The 20125-nt window shown below is 41.1% G+C and overlaps 1 pseudogene; it reads left to right on the plus strand.

The window, feature by feature from the left end:
* The first annotated feature begins 378 nt into the window (after window positions 1-378).
* On the plus strand, window positions 379-19910 carry LOC117509494 (annotated as a pseudogene).
* Window positions 19911-20125: the final 215 nt, after the last annotated feature.

The following is a 20125-nucleotide window of genomic DNA, read 5'->3' on the forward strand; positions in this document are numbered from 1 at the left end:
TTCACTTGGACGAGTCAGATGAACACTGAGGACTCCAGAGGTGACTCAGCCTTGAGGTATTGTGACTCGACTACAACACCGCAATCAGGTCTACAATAAAGTTAAACCCTGACCATGATCTTAACATGAACCTATATTGGTTGCAGAAGTCATTGTAGTTTTTGGTTGAAGTGATAAAATACTAAAATATCAACGTAATGCAAGACACAACATTAAAAGCACTGAAGTTAAAATATTCAGCAAATATGTTAGTTGTAACAGTATTAAAAGTTGTGCTAAGAGCACCGAGTTTTAACATTTTTAATGTTTGTTGTTGGACAGTAAATGGAGACCTATTGTCTTAGCTAGGAACCAAAGTTTCCTCGTACACTGTTTCAGACGGACCGTGTAATGTGACACTGCTGGTCCCATCTTGGTTGGACAGAGAAGAGAGAGAGCAGAGCAACCCGTCCATATTACAGCTGCTTTGTCAGGTACTAAACTCATTTTGACATGTCCCACGAAGCTATGCCGGTGTTATTTTGTTCTCCATAAATATTATGGTCTTAGTAAACCTACTCGTCAGTCTTTTATCAGAGCATTTTTAGAACTTGCTAACAATTAGCATCGGTGGCGACGGGCGCTAACTGGTAAGGCTAGCAGTAATCGTGCTAACGTTCATTTAAAACTGCGCATTCAAAATGATATTTTAGTAAGGTTCACAACATCAACTCTTTTTATGTTATACATACAAGTTTTTATACTTTATGTAATTGGTTAGTAACGTTGACAGAAACCTTTATCTTTTTTTGCCCAGCGCGTTTGCACGCAGCTGACCTCAGTTTACTGTGTTGGCCCGCCTTCGCAAAATGGTGATTGGACGCTTGGCATGTCCGTTGTTGCATCCCGAACGTTGATTGGCTTTCTAGGCAATGACAAGCCACCCGTGGTACTTGCTTCGACATGGCTTTCCGTGGAAATGACGAGCATGTCATTTAGGTCCTTCAGACTTTTTTTTTTTTTTTTTTGAGTGAATGCTTTGGTGGAGCATGAACATGGCTAAAACCTTTCAGCTTCTGGGCCCCGCCTTTTAAATTATTATTTTTTTTGCCTACAATATGGCCAAATTATCATATCTCAATATTATCATATCAGTATGATATATGATATGACTATGATTTCACACAAAGTGTAGCAACAGTGAAAATTAAACATTCTTTAACAAAACAGTAATAATACCACACTCATTTTGCACTCATCATAAGCTTAGGATATAGTGCCCTCCAAAAGTATTGGAACACTTGGTATTTCACACACATTATGTTAGAAAGACTAAAAAAGAAAAAAAATAAGATTATAAAATCAAACCTTCACTGTGCCTTGTGATAGAATCACTATGATGACCGCCGCATTTGTTGCACCTCAGCAACCATTGCGACGTCTGCTCCTGTTATAATGTCTATTAGTGCAGCAGCAGGGTGCTAAAAAAATGAATGTACCCCTACCGGAGGTAGAACAAGTTGAATTTGGTATCAAAATAAAGGTTAGGATCTCTAGTTTCTAGAAATGATGTTGTACTTTGCAAAAAAGGTGTGCAACATGCCCGTTTAACCCCTTCTGTCCCAAAATGTGCCGAAAATATCAAATTTCGTCTCCATGGAAATTGATGGCTGTTGCTGAGAACCACAATTTAACCCCATATGCTGATGTTTTCTTGTTAAGAACAACATGTAGAAATAATTTATATTTGTTTTGGGGGGTACTGGTCATTACCAGGGGGTCAACTCCCCCCCCCCCCCCCAAAAAAAAATAATTTTGCAGATTTTTTCTCAAATTTTTTAACCTCACTAAGCAATGAAGTGTGATTGCAATTTTAATTTAGCAACCAATTATTCACATTGATGTACACTATCTCGAAAAATAAGATTTTTGAATCTTTGGTGGCATAATGACATGCTTTTAACCCCTTATTGCTGAAACATGAAAATTCCGAAATTGTGCCAATTTTGCCATTTTGTGACTTATATCAATAGGTTGGCTTCCTTCCACCATAGTTTTGTATGTATTGTGTTAATTGATATATTTCCCGATGAATCTCTCTGGAATTGTTGGCATTGGGTTGGCATGGGATTGGTTGGTCCTGTAAGGAGGGGGGAGGGTCAAGCATTTACCAAGTACAGAGTTAATTACATATAAGAAAATGAAGATTAAGATTTGAAATGACAAGATTTATTTAAGAAACAATTTGAAGGTTTTTTTCATTCATTTCAGACAATAAAAAAGTAGCACTTCAGATATTAATCTTGTCAAGAGGTTTGAAGCCTTGTAAGCCTTCACCATTGTTTTGTTGTTTATTTTTTTGTACTCTAATGAAATGACTGTGTACATTATTGATCCCACCAGGACAACATTAGTCTTCACCATTCCCATCCTCATCATCTTGTAGTACACCTACAGTGTTTGGGCAGTTATTGCAGCTGCAGATGTCTATGCATTTAAGGCCAGCTAAGATACAAGGGCATTTCCTACCATCAATGCAGGCTGTATCTTTACAGTAAAGATGACTCAAGTCTCATAGTTCCAGAGGGGCAGATTCCTTCTGACTTGTCACACACTGCAACATTTTGTCACATTTAACCCAACCATACTTAGTAGGATCCATTGTTGTAGGCTTTGCAATGTGGCTACTGCACCAGATCATAGTCTGAAACTTGGCTCTCAGAGCATGTTGCCTAAATGCGTCATCTGTTGGTGGAAGTGATGGCACAGGCTTGTCAGTTGTGGATGATAATATGAAGCGCATCTCATCAAAGGTGTTGTATGATCGTCCCTTGTGATGCTTCCCATACATCAGGAGAAGAAGCTCCCTTGCTGCATTTAGTCCACTGTCATCTGGCAGGTGGAATTCCATCAATCCCATCAGTGCATCTTTGTGTTTTTTGAGGACCATATAGGCTGTTTTCTTCCCAAGCTTGAAGAATCCACTGGTTGAATTACAACCTGTAAGGGCATGCATGGCAGGTAGAATAGAACACTGTTCCGTCCCTATAGCCTGGGCAATTTTTGTCACAGGAACGAATTGTTCCCTGGTGACAAACTTCCCTGAGTGACCAGAATGCATGTACACTTCATTGCTTAATTGCCCTTTACTTTAGACTTTGTGTGCTTGTTTATGCAGTAAACTTGTAGTTATACAATAATCTTATAATACACTAAGGTTTTCTAAATTTCACACGTATCATTAGTAATCCGTAATTTTCTGGCGTAGGTCACATGTACTATGCTCACATATATACTAGATGTGCATACACTGTGTACATATACACTGGAACTAAAACAATGCAAAAACCATAAATAGTCTTATAGTCTTAAGGTTATAGGCCTAGAGTTGGGGATAATTTATCCTTACCTATTCAAACAGCGTAATGCATCTAACATATGATTTTTCGGCATGTAAACTATGTTTTTGTTTTTTGTTTTTTCTGAAGAATATCAGCCATTTCATAAGACAGTATGCTTATTAGCAGGTAATGACACCTATTGTTTTATGGGAGGCCAACACCTTGAATATTGTCAGCTTTCCCTTGATGGTACTGCCATCTATGAATGTAAACTAATACTGTTTAATCCTTCTACAAATTAAACAAGATGAGAGTTCTAATTTTGGGAAATCTTTTCAGTGTATGCCCAATGCTGCTGAACCCTGATAGGCCCAGGGTTCCCTCCCAGATACCCTCAACCAACATGCATGAGCTAGGACCTATATCACATTATACAAACCATAACAATTGGTGTGGTAAGGACAATCTAGTGATAAAAGTGACAAAATAGGCAATTAGGCACAATTCCGGAATTTTCATGTTTTGGTACTTAGGGGTTAAAAACATGTTTGTATGCCACCAATCATTCAAAATCTTATTATTCTAGATAGTGTACACCAATGTGGTTTATTTCTATCTAAATCAAAATTGTAGACACCCTAAATGGTTTAGTGAGGTGGAAAAAATAGAGAAAAATATGCAAAAAAGGGTTAAAATGTGATTATAGGGGGGGCAGCAGACCCCCTGGTAAGGCCAGGTACCCCTAAAAATAAATATAAATTATTTCTACATATTGTTCTTAACAAGAAAACATCAGGATATGGGGTTAAATTGTGGTTCCCAGCAACCAGTAGCTACCAATTTCCATGTAGATGAATTTAGATATTTTCGGCGTGTTTTGGGACAGAAGGGGTTAAACGGGCATGTTGTACACCTTTTTTGCAAAGTACAACAACATTTCTAGAAACTAGAGATCCTAACCTTTATTTTGATACCCAATTCAACTTGTTCTACCTCCGGTAGGGGTATCTTCATTTCTAGAGCCCTTTTCTCCCCTCTGCCGCTGCACTATATGTTCATCTACCATCAGCCTTGTGATAGAATCACTACGATGATCGGTCCAAGATGGCTGCTGCATTTCTTGCGCCTCATTGACCATTGTGGTGTCTACTCTTTATAATGTCTGTGTTCGCCTACCGTTGGTTTGTGGCTTTTTACGACAATTTTATCTGGTTTGTGGCTTTTTCTCCACTGGGGCTGAATTTTTGTGCCGTTTTCGGTTTGTGCCTTCATCTACCATAGAGCGAGCTTCGCGTCGCTACGCAGCAGTTCGCACGTATTGGCTTACATGAATACATTCCTAGGGGCATTTGTTTTCTTCAATTGTTTGCAGTGAAAATGGGTATTTGTTCTCAGTAATTTAAGTTTTATTTATATATGTGTGTATATATATATATATATATACACACACACACACGTGTGTATATAGCTATGATTAAGTATCTTTTATCAAATAGTAGCTGGAAGGAAATGGTAAACGGTTAAAGTGTTGTCCTTGGCTTCAGATTAGCCATTGAACAGCTGAGAAAAGGGGAAAAAATAAGCAGCATCTCCAACCATTTAAATTTTGATATTTTAAAATATTCTTGCTGATGCATTGGTGTATATATAAGACCCACAAGTTTATTTTACTGTTAAAAATGAAACCTTGATTCTACCCCAGCAAATTGAGAGTGAAAAATATCATTTATTATTTTCTGACTCTATGGCGCAAAATTTCTTATCACTGTGTAATTTTGACCTACGGATGGTAACTGTATATATTGCAGTGTATTTGCCATGGAGGGCCAAAACATAGAGAGCATGGGACAAATGTGGTCCACAGGCCTCATTGGCTAGCCCTACAAGCCACAGAAAGAGGGGAATCAGGAAATTGTGCTGCGTGTGGTTGTTTATTTGTGCTTAACCTCCCTGGAACAATTCCAAAGTAATGTTTTTTTTTTTTTTTTTTCTGATATACTGCCTAATTTCAGCTGAAGACAGTCCCTGTCTCCATTTCCACTCTACCTTTTTTTTGCTCTCTCTCTTGCTTTTTGTTAAGCTGTTCTCACTTTTCATGCAAAGTAGATTTAGAGCAGGTTGTAAAATTTCCTCCTAGGGTGGTCTCACAGATTAGAGGCAAGTCTGAAAGCATCACAAACTGCTGTCTCATGCAAGCTGATGACAATGACTGCTCTACTGATTAACACAGTATAACCAAAGTCTTTACATTTATTCATTTATTTTCTGAACCCTCTGTCTTCCCTCTTTATTAAATTAAGAGTCACTGGGCAGGCTGGAGAGGTGGAGTACACCCTGGACAGGCTGCCAGTCTATCCCTTGACTGACATGCATAGACACACAAACTCATTCACACCTGCAGTCAATTGAGCAACATCAGTTTACCTACAGCTGGGCTTACATTGTGCGAGTTTTGGCCCTTTTTCAGCCGATTTTTCACTCGTGTGAGAATTTTTTGGATCGCGCCGAGTTTCAGCTTAATCATGTAATCGTGTAGTATACATGGAGTAACGAGCTGCATTTAACGTCTCACGACCACCTCCTGATCAGCAGTCGTATGGTCGGATGAAAATCAAACCTGTTTGATATTCTGGTCGGCCGTCATGAGGGTACCACGCTGCTGAAGCAGTGCTACAAGCGTCTCTTGCACTGTGCATGTGCAAACACCGGAGAGAGCTTAAACAGTGATCATCTCTTTGAGAGAGCAGCTTCTGTTTCTTTTTCCCCCATTATTCTTCAACTCATTTAAAGTCTTGTATTTTTTTTTTAAACTTTGATGTCTCCCATCGAGAGTTTTTGTAAAAATAAGAAATGTAAATAAAGTTTGAAAAAAAAAAAAGACAAAAAAAAGCTTCTGTTTACATTTTGCTTCTGGAAACATGGTTTTTGAACGTACAATGTGAGCAGTCAGATCGCATTAGAGCATCGGGCCATACAGTGTGAGAACATAAATCGTGTGCTCTGAACTTTTACACCTTGTGGTTTTGTCGCACAGTTTGAGCTGGAGCCAAGTACAATAATTGAAAATATCGTACAGTGTCTGCCCAGCTTATTTATTGGCTGTTACAGATGTAGTAATATAGAAGAGGACATACAACCCCTGGCAAAAATTATGGAATCACCGGTCTCGGAGGATGTTCATTCAGTTGTTTAATTTTGTAGAAAAAAGCAGATCACAGACATGACACAAAACTAAAGTCATTTCAAATGGCAACTTCCTGGCTTTAAGAAACACTGTAAGAAATCAGGAAAAAAAAATTGTGGCAGTCAGTAACGGTTACTTATTTTAGACCAAGCAGAAGGAAAAAATATGGAATCACTCAATTCTGAGGAAAAAATTATGGAATCATGAAAAACAAAAGAATGCTCCAACACATCACTAGTATTTTGTTGCACCACCTCTGGCTTTTACAACCCCTGGCAAAAAGTATGGAATCACCGGCCTCAGAGGATGTTCATTCAGTTGTTTAATTTTATAGAAAAAAAGCAGATCACAGACATGACACAAAACTAAAGTCATTTCAAATGGCAACTTTCTGGCTTTAAGAAACACTATAAGAAATCAAGAAAAAAAGATTGTGGCAGTCAGTAACGGTTACTTTTTTAGACCAAGCAGAGGAAAAAATTATGGAATCACCCTGTAAATTTTCATCCCCCAAATTAACACCTGCATCAAATCAGATCTGCTCATTGACATTGACCCTATGCCATGACATTGACCCTATGTGTCTTTTTGCAAGGAATGTTTTTGCAGTTTTTGCTCTATGGCAAGATGCATTATCATCTTGAAAAATGATTTCATCATCCCCAAACATCCTTTCAATTGTCCATGACATAAAATGACTTTTATCCAGTCATCCACAGTCCACAATTGCTTTTCCTTAGCCCATTGTAACCTTGTTTTTTTCTGTTTAGGTGTTAATGATGCCTTTGGTTTAGCTTTTCTGTATGTAAATCCCATTTCCTTTAGGCGGTTTCTTACAGTTCGGTCACAGACGTTGACTCCAGTTTCCTCCCATTCATTCCTCATTTGTTTTGTTGTACATTTTTCGATTTTTGAGACATATTGCTTTACATTTTCTGTCTTGACGCTTTGATGTCTTCCTTGGTCTACCAGTATGTTTGCCTTTAACAACCTTCCCATGTTGTTTGTATTTGGTCCAGAGTTTAGACACAGCTGACTGTGAACAACCAACATCTTTTGCAACATTGCGTGATGATTTACCCTCTTTTAAGAGTTTGATAATCCTCTCCTTTGTTTCAATTGACATCTCTCGTGTTGATCTCTCATGATTCATGTCAGTCCACTTGGTGCAACAGCTCTCCAAGGTGTGTTTACTCCTTTTTAGATGCAGACTACCGAGCAGATCTGATATGATGCAGGTGTTAGTTTTGGGGATGAAAATTTACAGGGTGATTCCATAATTTTTTCCTCAGAATTGAGTGATTCCATATTTTTTTCATCTGCTTGGTCTAAAAAAGTAACCGTTACTGACTGCCACAATCTTTTTTTCTTGATTTCTTATAGTGTTTCTTAAAGCCAGAAAGTTGCCATTTGAAATGACTTTAGTTTTGTGTCATGTCTGTGTTTTGCTTTTTTTCTACAAAATTAAACAACTGAATGAACATCCTCCGAGGCCGGTGATTCCATAATTTTTGCCAGGGGTTGTATGTGCAGAAGTTAGTGTGTAGTGTGTAGATCACATTCCTTGTAGTGAGAAATTACTTGGCAGTTTGATTCAGTTAACTGCTTAGTTTGTAGTGTGGTGTTGTGGTTGTTGTTGGAAACATCTACCAGGTTAGCCAGTATGACTGGCACCAGTGATAAACAGCACATGATGCAGTATTTCAGGCATAAAAATATTGTAGCAGCATGTCCATAGACAACAGTAGGACAGTTCTGTGTATTAAATTGGGAACAAAATAGACAGTTCAAAAAAAAAAAAATACAACTGGCAGCTTTCATTCCTGTTGATGCTTGGCGCAGCCATTGTGGAATGTGAACTCGGGGTATGTGGTGGTCAAACAAGTTAATGGGTGGTAATTTTGACTTTAGGGGGTGTTCCTCGGGGGGGGGGCATAGAATGCACAAGGGGCACCCTCTCACCATTTGGATGTTCTGGCGGAACAAAGAATGGAAAGGGATAATATTATGACGTTTTCTGTCAAATCCCCTGGGGTAATAGGAAAAAGAATGGTCAAGTCCTTTATAGGCCCTCAAGCCCCTTTATGCCAGTGTTTATCCCCATATTCAGTAGAGTGAGCAGAAGAGGATCTACAACTCCCTTGGACAGGACACCAGTCTGACGCATGTTACTTCCCCAGCCGTGGCTGGTGGCTTTTAACAGCCGAGTTGACTGGGACAATGTACATGAAGTGTCTTTTCCAAGGAAGCAGATAGAAAGTGTGACTAGGAATACCCAGGTCTATATATTGGTAATCCTGTTACTAGGAAGAGCAGGAATATGTGCACGGGTATGTACATTGCTTATTATAGCACATCACAAATTGGTATGTTCAGCAAGGGATCTGTTGGTGATTATTTCACTTCAGTCTTTATCATCAAGAATAGCAAAATATAAAGCCATCCATTCCTGATTGATGCTCTCACCCACCTGTCTGCCAGCACTTTTCTGGTGATGGACCCTCCTGGTGGGGGAGATGAACGACGGAGGCAGGCAGAGCGTCTTCGGCGAGAGGAGGCATATTATCACTTCATTAATGAACTGAGTGAAGAGGAGTACCGTCTAATGAGAGACGGCAACCTGCTTGGCACTCCTGGTGAGGACGTACATTTTGTTGATATATCAACACGTTTTGAGATTGCCACTTTTCATTTCTTGACGATGAGCAATAATCTGCAGAATAAATCATCAGTGTGGGAGCAGAAGAAGCTGTTTTCGATGTGACGCTGCTGACATGCGTAACGGTGTCCGTATACATTATTTCACAGGAGAGGTGACTGCTGAGGAGCTCCGGCAGCGGCTTGATGGAGCAAAGGAGAGCTTGTCAACTCAGCCCGACAGTGAGCAGCGCTCACAGATTACAAGTTCTGGCGAAGTGCAGGGTGGTAGTGCTGAGGGAGAGGCGAGAGTAGCTGGAGGGAGAAGAGTGACAGGTAGGGAAGAAGTGGAAGGACTTTTCCCAATCTCCCCCCCAAATTTGAATTGTGTTAGTTGTCACGTTTTTGATTTAAGTAGTTAACAGAAGCCTAGTACAGGTGAGCCTTGTTAACACCCGCAAGTCAGGGGGTCCACAAAATCACACCGCCGCCACCACCGTTATCTGAAATTGCAAGTTAATAAGGTTGACAAAAAAAAAACTTAAAATTAGCTTACCTTGCCATATTACAATAGTTTTGACCATTTGAAGTGTGATTCCCTGCCGGATGGTAATGATTTCCTAACCCGGAGTAGGCTCGGGATCTTCTTCCTTCTGTGGCGGCTGCACTTAAGCAATGAAGGCTTCATCAGTGCAGACGATTGTGGACGATTCAAAGTTTTTGGATGTGACATTCCGCTTTAGATCCTTCTCGCCAGGTCAGATTTGGCCGGAATTTATACATGCGCCTGCCCCTCACACATGAGGCAGGCGTGAGGGGCAGGCACGTACCCGAGGCGTATATTTGCACACACCGCTCCCAATAACGGTCAAATCAAAATGGACTTTTATATGGTAGTCTAAATTTTCAGGGTCCACAAATCGACTGCGAGTAAAGCCGAATTGCAACTTGTGCGTGTTAATGAGGCTCACCTCTACTAGCAATATCTAATCATCTCTCCTTTGTGTATCAGAGCTTATATGTCTGCATTTAGAGAAATATAAAACAAATGAAGATAGTTTTACACCTGGCAGTACCTACATGATGCCTTATTTAAGGGCCCTGTCGCACCAGGGGTTACAACCAGCCTGCTGCAGGTTTATGACAAAATGTTGCAGGTCTGCACGCTGCATTCACTCCATTGTCACTGAAAAAAATGGGTGTTTGCGTTTGTGTGGCAGGCTGAAAAATTAGTGAGAGAGCATCTCCTGAACATATTTAAAATATACTCTACGACTCCAGTGCCTGCAAAACGTGGCGACTGTTATTTATTTGATGTATCAGTGGTATAATCTTTGTGCTACAGAGGTGCATATGTTGGCAGCTGGCACAATGAGGTTGGAGGGAAGAACACATTGTGAGGAGGAGGGTCTAAAAGGAAAAGATGAACAGCTCCAGTGCTGAAATTTGGAAAGTGGTCCAGATGAAGAGCATCATACACACACAAAAAAAAAGACATCTTTGGACTATTTCTGTATTTAATGTGTGGCGATGGTATGTGATGAGCAGCTTCACAATAAACTAGTTGAGGGTTTATGAACTCTGTTTATTATAAAACATACTCAGTATTGTTAAATAATTTGAAAAAGAATAGAAGCCTTTATTGTCATTGTATTAAGAACAATGAAATTGCTACATTTCCCTTCCATAGTGCTCCAAAACAACACACGTGCGACACAACACTTCTCACCGCACACATAAATAGGAAACTATAAAAATAGTTTAAAAAAAAAAGGTTAAAATGTAGAATAAATAGAGAGGTAAAATAAATAAAATCACAATTAAATATACTGCATAGGTCAAAGGTAGTGGTGAGATATCTTTAAATTTTAGAATCATTTTATGTTGATTGAGTAATTGAATGGCCCTGGGAAAGAAACTGTTTGTGAATCTGGTGGGTGGTATGTGATTGAATTGATCTATATCACCTCCCTGGGGACAGAAGGTTAAATAGGTGATGACCAGGGTTTGAAGAGTCTGTGATTATGTTTTTGGCTCTGGCATGGTAACAGCTGTCCGGAAGTGAGGGGAGAGGGCAGCCTGTGATTTTCTGAGCTGTGTTGGCAATCCTCTGCAAGGCTTTTTGTTTTTGTCAGCTGCAGAGCATCCAGTGTACCACACTGTGAGGCAGTATGTTAAAATGCTCTCTATGGTAGTGATAGAAAACCACCAGGAGCCTCTCACACAGATTATTTTTCTTTATGACATGGAGGAAGTGCAAGTGTTGCTGTGCCATTTTTTTTTTTTTTTTTTTTTTTTACAGAAACCATGGAGTTTGTGAACCAGGAGAGATTGTCCATGTTGAGGGTGCATAGGAATTTGAAACTGTGTGCCTTTTCCCCACAGCCACCATTGATGTAAATGGGAAAGGGCTTTCAGTTTTGCATTTTCTAAAGTCCAAGATGACTTCTTCTGTTTTCTTTGTGTTCAGTGTCAGGTTGTTTAGGTGAGCACTGCCGTGTCCGATTCTGGACCTCATCCTGATAGGCAGACTCATCACCACCTGAGATGAGTCCAGTCACTGTGGTATCATCCGAAAACTTGACAATGGTGTTGGTGGTGTGAACTGGCGTGCAGTCATAGGTGTACAGATTGACAGGAGTGGGCTCAGCACACAGCCTTGATTGGAGCCAATGCTGATTGTGAGGGGGGACGAGAGATGAATGCAGAGTTTAATTGTTTGAGGATGGTTTGTAAGAAAGTCCATAATCCAGGTGCATAGGTGAGTGTGGAGGCCCAGGTGGAGTAATTTCTTTATCAGTGTGATAGTACTAAATGCAGAACTGTACTCAATACAAAGCATTCAAACATAGGACCCTTTGTGTTCTTTGTGCTCTAGAGCCTTGTGGAGAATGATGGTAATGGCACCCTCTGTGGATTTATTGTCCCTATATGCAAATTGGTTGGGGTCAATTGGGGGGGTAGCTTTCAAACCGGGGCTGCTTCCAGTTGCGTCGTGTCATCATGACGACGCTGCGTAGAAGCAGAAGGCTACAGTCTGGATGTAGCCAAACTGTGCACTTTGATTCCTCTGTGCAGAGAACCTGCAGGCTGCATCCTCACCTCCTCTCTGCCCCCTGCTGCTCACACCTGACGCGTCATTATGACGCCACAGGAAGCAACTCAAAGCATCCCCGGTGTGAAAGGGGCTTTAGCACTAGTGTCTCAAGGCATTTTGCGACAATGGGTTGGAGGGCAGCAGGTCTGTTGTCATTTAAACTGTCTACAACAGGTATGTTTGGGACTGAGATTATAGTGTCTGATTTAAGACAGGATAATATGGTGGCTAGTGACAGGAAGAAAGTGAAGATATCAGTGAAAACTGCAGCAATTTCAAAAACACAGGCTTTGAGTATAGTTCCAAGTATTCCATCAGGGCCAGTAGCCTTCCTAGGATTCACTGACCTGAACACCTGTCTCACATCAATTTCCTGTACAGACAGTGGTGATGTCAGGAAGAGGTGTGTGTGACAGTGGTGTTTATACTACAAAGTGTGCAAAGAAACAGCTGAGGTACTGCCTTTTGAAGTTTGTGATTTGCTGAACTACTTGCCACACCTGCTTTGTGTTAGTGAAATGCTCCTCGATTTTCCTTTTGTACAGCTAATTCCTCTCCTCAGGTTATTTCTCACCATGATATATGGGGCCCTGTCACCTGATTTCCTGATTTGAATGCCAGATCACAAGCTCTGAGAAGTTTGTAGACCTCTTTGATCATCCAGGGTTTCTGGTTTGGAAAGATGTGTATGTCAATGGCAGGGGTTACAAAAGGCTCCAGTGAATGCAGACTCAAAATTCTGTTTCATAAACCACTACCAAAGAATCCAAAACAACAATGAAAATAACAGGAAAAAAATACTTCTGTAAGAAGTGAAAGAGTCAAATAGACAAAATGGGCAAAACTATGTTCACTGTCAAACAAATATAGTGGAATGGGGCTGTGCAAGATATGCAGATGTACAGTACCTTTCAGTGCATGGATGATCAGTTTGAACTTTGTGGGAGTGTGTGGGGGGCAGGGTAAATTGGGGTCTCTGGCATTATTTATAAGTCTAGCTATTTGCTAAGTATCATAGCTGTCATTTAGGGTGAGCTGTGTTCGAGACAACTGTATGCACAATTTTTGCCTCTGAACTCACACTGAAATTTAAAACACATCTCCCATACCATGTTTTAAGAGTCAGCAAATCAGTGGTGTATGTAAGTTTTGCCATTATCACAATGCGCGTTCCCATTTTAATTATCCTGACACAAGTACAAAGCACATTAGTGCAGCACAGTGAGCTTGCCCATGGGTAAAGATGTACAGTGCATCCGGAAAGTATTCGCAGCGCTTCACTTTTTCCACATTTTGTTATGTTACAGCCTTATTCCTTTTCCCCTCAAAATTCTACTCATAATACCCCATAATGATGACATAAAAAGGTTTTGTTTGTTTGCAAATTTACTTAAGTAATCACATTCACATAAGTATTTGCAGCCTTTGCTCAATGCTTGTCTTCTTGAATATGATGCCACAAGCTTGGTGCAACTATCTTTGGGCAGTTTTGCCCATTCCTCTTTGCAGCACCTCTCAAGCTCCATCAGGTTGGATGGGGAGTGTCGGGGCACAGCCATTTTCAGATCTCTCCAGAGATGTTCAGTCAGATTCAGGTCTGGGCTCTAGCTGGGTCACTTAAGAACATTCACAGAGTTGTCCTGAAGCCACTCCTTTGATATCTTGGCTGTGTACTTAGGGTCATTGTCCTGCTGAAACATGAACAGTCGGTCCAGTCTGAGGTCAGGAGCGCTCTGGAGCAGGTTTTCATCCAGGATGTCTCTGTACATTGCTGCATTCATCTTTCCCTCAATCCTGACTAGTCTCCCAGTTTCTGCTACTGAAAACATCCCCACAGCTTGATGCTTCCACCACCATGCTTCACTGTAGGGATGCTGCCTGGTTTCCTCCAACATGATGCCTGACATTCACACCAAAGAGTTCAGTCTTTCTCTCATCAGACCAGATAATTTTGTTTCTCATCGTCTGAGAGTCCCTCAGGTACCTTTTGGTAAACTCCAGGTGGGCTGCCATGTGCTTTTTACTAATGAGTGGCTTCCATCTGGCCACTGTACCATACAGTCCTGATTGGTGGATTGCTGCAGAGATGGTTGTCCTTCTGGAAGGTTCTCCTCTCTCTACAGAGGAATGCTGGGGCTCTGACAGAGTGACCATTGGGTTCTTGGTTTGTGCTTTGACATCCACTGTCAACTGTGGGACCTTATAAGTCAGTGGTGTCCAAAGACATTCCAGAAAGGACCAAGAGGGTGCAGCTTTTCTTTTCAGCCACCATCTCCAGCAGGTGATTTCACTGATTATCATCACTTTGAGCAGATGGGATTAGTTTATCAATTGGTCATTTCTTAGTTTTGTTTGTTTGTTTTTATAAATTTGCAAAAATCTCAAAAAACTTTTTCACATTGTAATTAGTGTAAACTTTGGGGAAAAATAATTTGATCAATCTTGATATAAGGCTGTAACATAAAATGTGGAAAAAGTGAAGCACTGTGAATACTTTCTGGATGCAGTGTAAATGCCTTTTATTTTTGTGGAGTGTCAAAAGTGGAGTCAGTCGCGTACATGAGCCCCCACTTACACAGGCACTTTTGGCATGGGGCAACAACTCCGTCTGGTTATTAGAATTTAGAATCAGTGAATGAGAGACTTGCAGGTGAAAATATGGCTGAGCTGTTGAAGTATGGGAAGTAAATTCATTATGGTTTATGACAGATACTTTGATTTGAAAAGTACCAAGTAGTCATACACAGAAAAAAGGAAAAAAAAAAAATCTATCACTCTATCATTAATTGTTTTGGCATGGCAGCCCTCTGAATCATAATTGAATCGTGAGGTGCCTAGAGATTCTCGCCCCTAAAGCCTGAGCTGGGGAAGTACCCTGCCTTGGACTGGTGTCCCATTCAGAGGGAGTCATACCCCCAATCTCAATTCTCTTTTGTACCCCTACCCCTATGCCTATCCCTTTAAAACAAGGGGTAAGGCGAAGGGGTATGCCTCTAGCCTTATGAATTGAGACACCCCTCCGCCTTAGGAGAAAAAAAAACTGCCCGTGTAAAACTGCCGTCTTCACTGTTTAACATGGCAACCGAAATGCAACTTGTTTCAGTAGCCTGTTTGCTCTTTTTATTTTCTCACCTTTCTGCGTAAATGCAAAGAAATAGCAGTCGCAGATTTCTTTGACGCATCGCAATCATGTTAATTAATTTGTAATTTATACTAATAATAGTATTGATAATTAATTAATGTTAATACTACTAATAATTAATCAACAATAGTAATAATTAATATTGTTTAATCATTCAATCATTCATCAATAATTAGTAATTAAAATAAACACTTGAAATATATCAGTCTGTGTGGAATGAATGTATACATTATACAAGTTTCACTTTTTGAATGGAATTACCGAAATAAATCAACTTTTTCATGATATTCTAATTATATGACCAGCACCTGTATGTATGTTATGGGCTGCATCTAGTTCTGTTAACTTTATATTTCTTTTTCAAATTCTCCCTGTTTTTTACATCCTGCCCTATTTCCTTTAGAAATTTCCTTGACAAATAATATCAGTCTATTAGGACGTCAGGTTATTTGTTAAACATACATGTGTGTGTATATATTTTCCAACTTGCTCCCATTGGTGAAACTTCTCATTTTCTGCCTGAAAGTTATTAGGAGACGAGTGTGCCCAGGGCTCCCTATTTGTTTACAAAGTACACGCGTTACAGACCTTGAAATCCAACAACAGGGATCGATATTATCCAGCCATTTATGAACATATGAATTAACGTGCTTATCCTTTATCACGATTTTCTCCATTGTGAGAAATAAGTGACTTATCGTAGCGTTCATGTGTATGTGCGTTATAACGCCTCAGCGCACAAACGAAGTTACGATATTCCTCAGAACGACAATTTATGCAACATGCATCCAGCAGCATACACGTTGCTGTCATAGGGCAATTGCCTGTAAAGTTTTTATTTTTTTTGGCAAGTTATAACTTTCTAAACAGTGTAATTTGTAATGAAAGCCGCTTTCATTTGTGCGGCTCTTTCGGCGCCATGTTTGTTTCTTTGGAGACAGCAGTAAGCTCCTCCTACCCCTCCAAACGGAGTATGCATCCAGATTCACTCCATTTGGAGGGGTTGAAGCCCTTCGCCTACCCTACGCCTCGCTCCAAAAAGAGAATTGAGACACCCCTCTGTCTCTTGTGCCCGCGCAAAACGGAGGGGAAGGGATAAAGGGAAGGGCTGAGGGGTAGAATTGAGATTCAGCCTTAGAATCTCATTCTCCTCATGCTGTGGAATTCAGAGATGAACACTGCCACCAGTGAGCCACAGAACCTGGCCTGTATTGGACTTGCATCCTGTTCAGTGATGTAGGGATATAAAGTGTTGTATATTGCACAGAAATTAAAGCCCACTGAGGAAGTATGATTTTTGTCACTTAAATAAATACTGATTTTTTTTTTTTTTTTTTTCATATTTATTCTTTTCAGGGGGTGCAGAGCATGGAGCAGAAACGTCTAATGGTGACTCATTGTTAGAGTGGCTGAACACATTCAGGCGCACTGGTAACGCTACCCGCAGTGGACAAAGTGGAAACCAGACATGGCGTGCAGTCAGCCGTACCAATCCTAACAGCGGAGAATTTCGTTTTAGCCTGGAGATAAACATTAACCATGATCAGCCAGAGCCAGGGGAACACAGTGACACATCAGACCCTGCAGAGCTGCCACTAACTGGACCACACACCACTTCAAGCTCCGTACTCCGCACTGCTTCTTCTTTCTCCACAGCTCGCCCTTCACCCACACCAAGACCAAGCCTTTACCCCTCCCCCCGCCCACCTATCAGTCAGAGGATGCAGACACGACGAACACGCAGCAGCTCCACAACTCTTTCCGTGAGTGCTCCAGTACTTCCTGCACCATTGGCACCCCATGTCGCTGCACAGAGGAGAGGTCCAACAGTGCACTCTTTTCCACCACTGCCTCTTCCTGCTCTTACCACTAGCGCCCTTGATCAAGTTCCACCACTGCGACATCACGCCTTGAATGCTGACACAGATCATAGGAGTGGGGAGATGGCTGCATCTGAAAACTATCCCCATGTGTCACCCCAGGCTGGATCACAAACCTCAGCGGTGGCTCAGGAATCACATGGTATTCAGACTCGTTCTCGTGGACGGACACGTAGAGCTGCAGCAGGGACTGGGGTTGCTTCCCGATTGTCAAGAAGGAGTCGTTCTCCTTTAGACAGAACACCGGTTCCCAGTGAAACTCCTCAGTCAAGCAGTGGTCTCAGTGGTTCTAATATCCATACCCTTGAGTTGAGCACAGGCACAAGCTCTGTTTCCATGGATTCTGAGGAAGCTGTGGCAGAACCTGCTGCTTTATCTGAATCACCTCGAGATGCAGGGGAGCGTGAGAGTGAATCTCACGTAGCAGGCACGGCAAGTTCAGCACTCCGTCGCCACCCAACAATCATGTTGGATTTGCAAGTGAGACGGATTCGACCTGGTGAAAATCGTGACCGGGATAGTATAGCCAGCAGAACACGTTCTCGTGCTCGGGTTGCTGAGAATACCGTCACATTTGAAAGTGATAGCGGTGGATTTAGACGAACCATTTCCCGCTCGGAGCGAGCTGGAATCCGCACCTATGTAAGCACTATACGGATTCCACTGAGGCGCATTAGTGAGACAGGCCTGGGAGAACCCAATTCCACAGCCCTACGCTCCATTTTGCGCCAGATTATGACTGGATTAGGGAGCTGAGCTCCCTAATGGAGACAGAGTCAGACTCTGAAACTGTTGTGCCAAACCACACCGATGCCAGCAGTACAAATGGTAGTTCCAACACAGCTGGTCGTTTCCACATAAATGAAAACATAGCAGGTCGTACTGGAACAGTTGGGACAGATCAGGGGAGCGTCAGTCTGGTGGAGAGTGAAGAGGACCACGGTGGTCAGGCCAGGCTTGGAGGAGGAGCACTGAGCACCCCAGAGGGACGGGCCACAAGTAGAGACACCAACAACCTAGTGGAAAATGGGACTCTTCCCATCCTGCGGTTGGCGCATTTCTTCTTGCTGAATGATGAAGACGATGATGAACACCCTCGCGGCCTGACAAAAGAACAGATTGACAATCTGTCCACACGCACGTACGGTCAGGCCAATCTAGACGGGGAAATGGGCCGTGCGTGCAGCGTGTGCATCAACGAGTACGCTCAGGGCAACAAGCTGCGCCGTTTGCCCTGCTCCCATGAGTTCCATATCCACTGTATCGACCGCTGGCTCTCGGAAAACAACACCTGCCCCATCTGCAGGCAGCCCGTGCTTACACTACATCCTGACTGATGTATTTGTCTCCCACAGAACGATGGTGTTCCCCGCTGGATGAAATGAGCAGACCCTACCGGGCTTTGCATGTACATAGCGCTTTCATGGTTTAGTTTCTTTGAAAATGTACCTCGTGTTGGAAATTGAAGAACAGTGAACCAGAAGTGCAGATAAGAGTTTATGAAAATAGAAAATTTACAAAACTTTATTTTTTAGACTGATTTCAGCAGCACATTGTTTTTCTTCATCCCGTAACCATATTGTACTGGTCTACATCACAGTGCTCCAGAGACCTGCATCATCAGTGCTTAATAGCCGCTACTGATGCATCTCTTTGTCACTTTAATGTCTGATACTTGTGACATTTCTGTCACATCGGAACTACATAAAACACTCCTAGAGTTGATTTATTCAGCAGAATATGTAAATAGTGTTGCTACCACTTGTATTTACATACCCTCTGTTTCAAATGGAAGTGGAACATCTTCAGTTAGGTCATTCTTTCAGTACTCTGTTTTAAGGCTTTGACATTTTAAAGTGTCCCTTTGATTGTTTAGAAAAGTCTTAATTGTTGGGAAGTGTACCAGCTTTGACATTTTGTATTCTTTAGATCCAGCAGGTTTTTTTTGTTTTTTTTTTGCCCTAAATTGTGTTCTTGCACCTGTCAACCATCCAGTTGCAGTCAAATTCATCCATAAATCTTTCAGTTCAGTTACTTTGAGACTTAAAATTACACATATGTGCAACACAATTCAAATTGAGGGTAAGAAAATCCATTTAGTAATTAAGATGTGCAATAAGGAGAGAGAAGACAGTATTGTTTGTGTTATTATTCTTTGTTGTTTATGCCAAACAGAATTTTCCAATAATGGGAATTTGATCGATTAGAAACTCCCCGTTACTAAAAAGGGTAATCCCTGGGTTCTCGCTGATTATTCTTAAACTTTCTCCAAAATGTTTTTTTGCGTTTCTTATTTAGCCCAGGTGGATTATTTAGCTGAGCATCTGTTGTGTTTACCGTCACTTCTACGTCTCTGCAGTCAACATCAATGACAAAACTACAAGAGTAATGGACTCTAACAATGTGAGAGTGGTGTAGTATGTATGGTTTAATTTCTGTGGATGCTGAAGGAAAGGATGAGTGTTCTCACAGAGTTCCTCTAACATTAATTCCCACAGAAAAAAATGGAGAGGTTTTTGGCAACTTGGTTCAGGACTGAATATTTATTCTGTTCTTATTTAATAAAATGGAAACCAGCTTCTGACATGTATTATAATGTTGCCAGAGCAAATAAAGCTGTTGCGATAAACGTGTTGCTAAAGTAACTGGAGACTGGTGTTCTGTGCTTCTTGGCAGTGATTTTACAGGTGTGTATGATGGTATTTGGGGAGAACAACTATTAAACTGCAGCTGTGCTATTGTGGTACTAATATTTTAAATGTAGAATGTACGGTGCATCTGGAAAGTATTCACAGCGCTTCACTTTTTCCATATTTTGTTTTTTTTTTTACTGCCTTATTCCATAATGGAGTAAGTTAATTTTTT

Source organism: Thalassophryne amazonica, chromosome 1, assembly GCF_902500255.1.
Source record: "Thalassophryne amazonica chromosome 1, fThaAma1.1, whole genome shotgun sequence".
Taxonomy (NCBI): Eukaryota; Metazoa; Chordata; class Actinopteri; order Batrachoidiformes; family Batrachoididae; genus Thalassophryne; species Thalassophryne amazonica.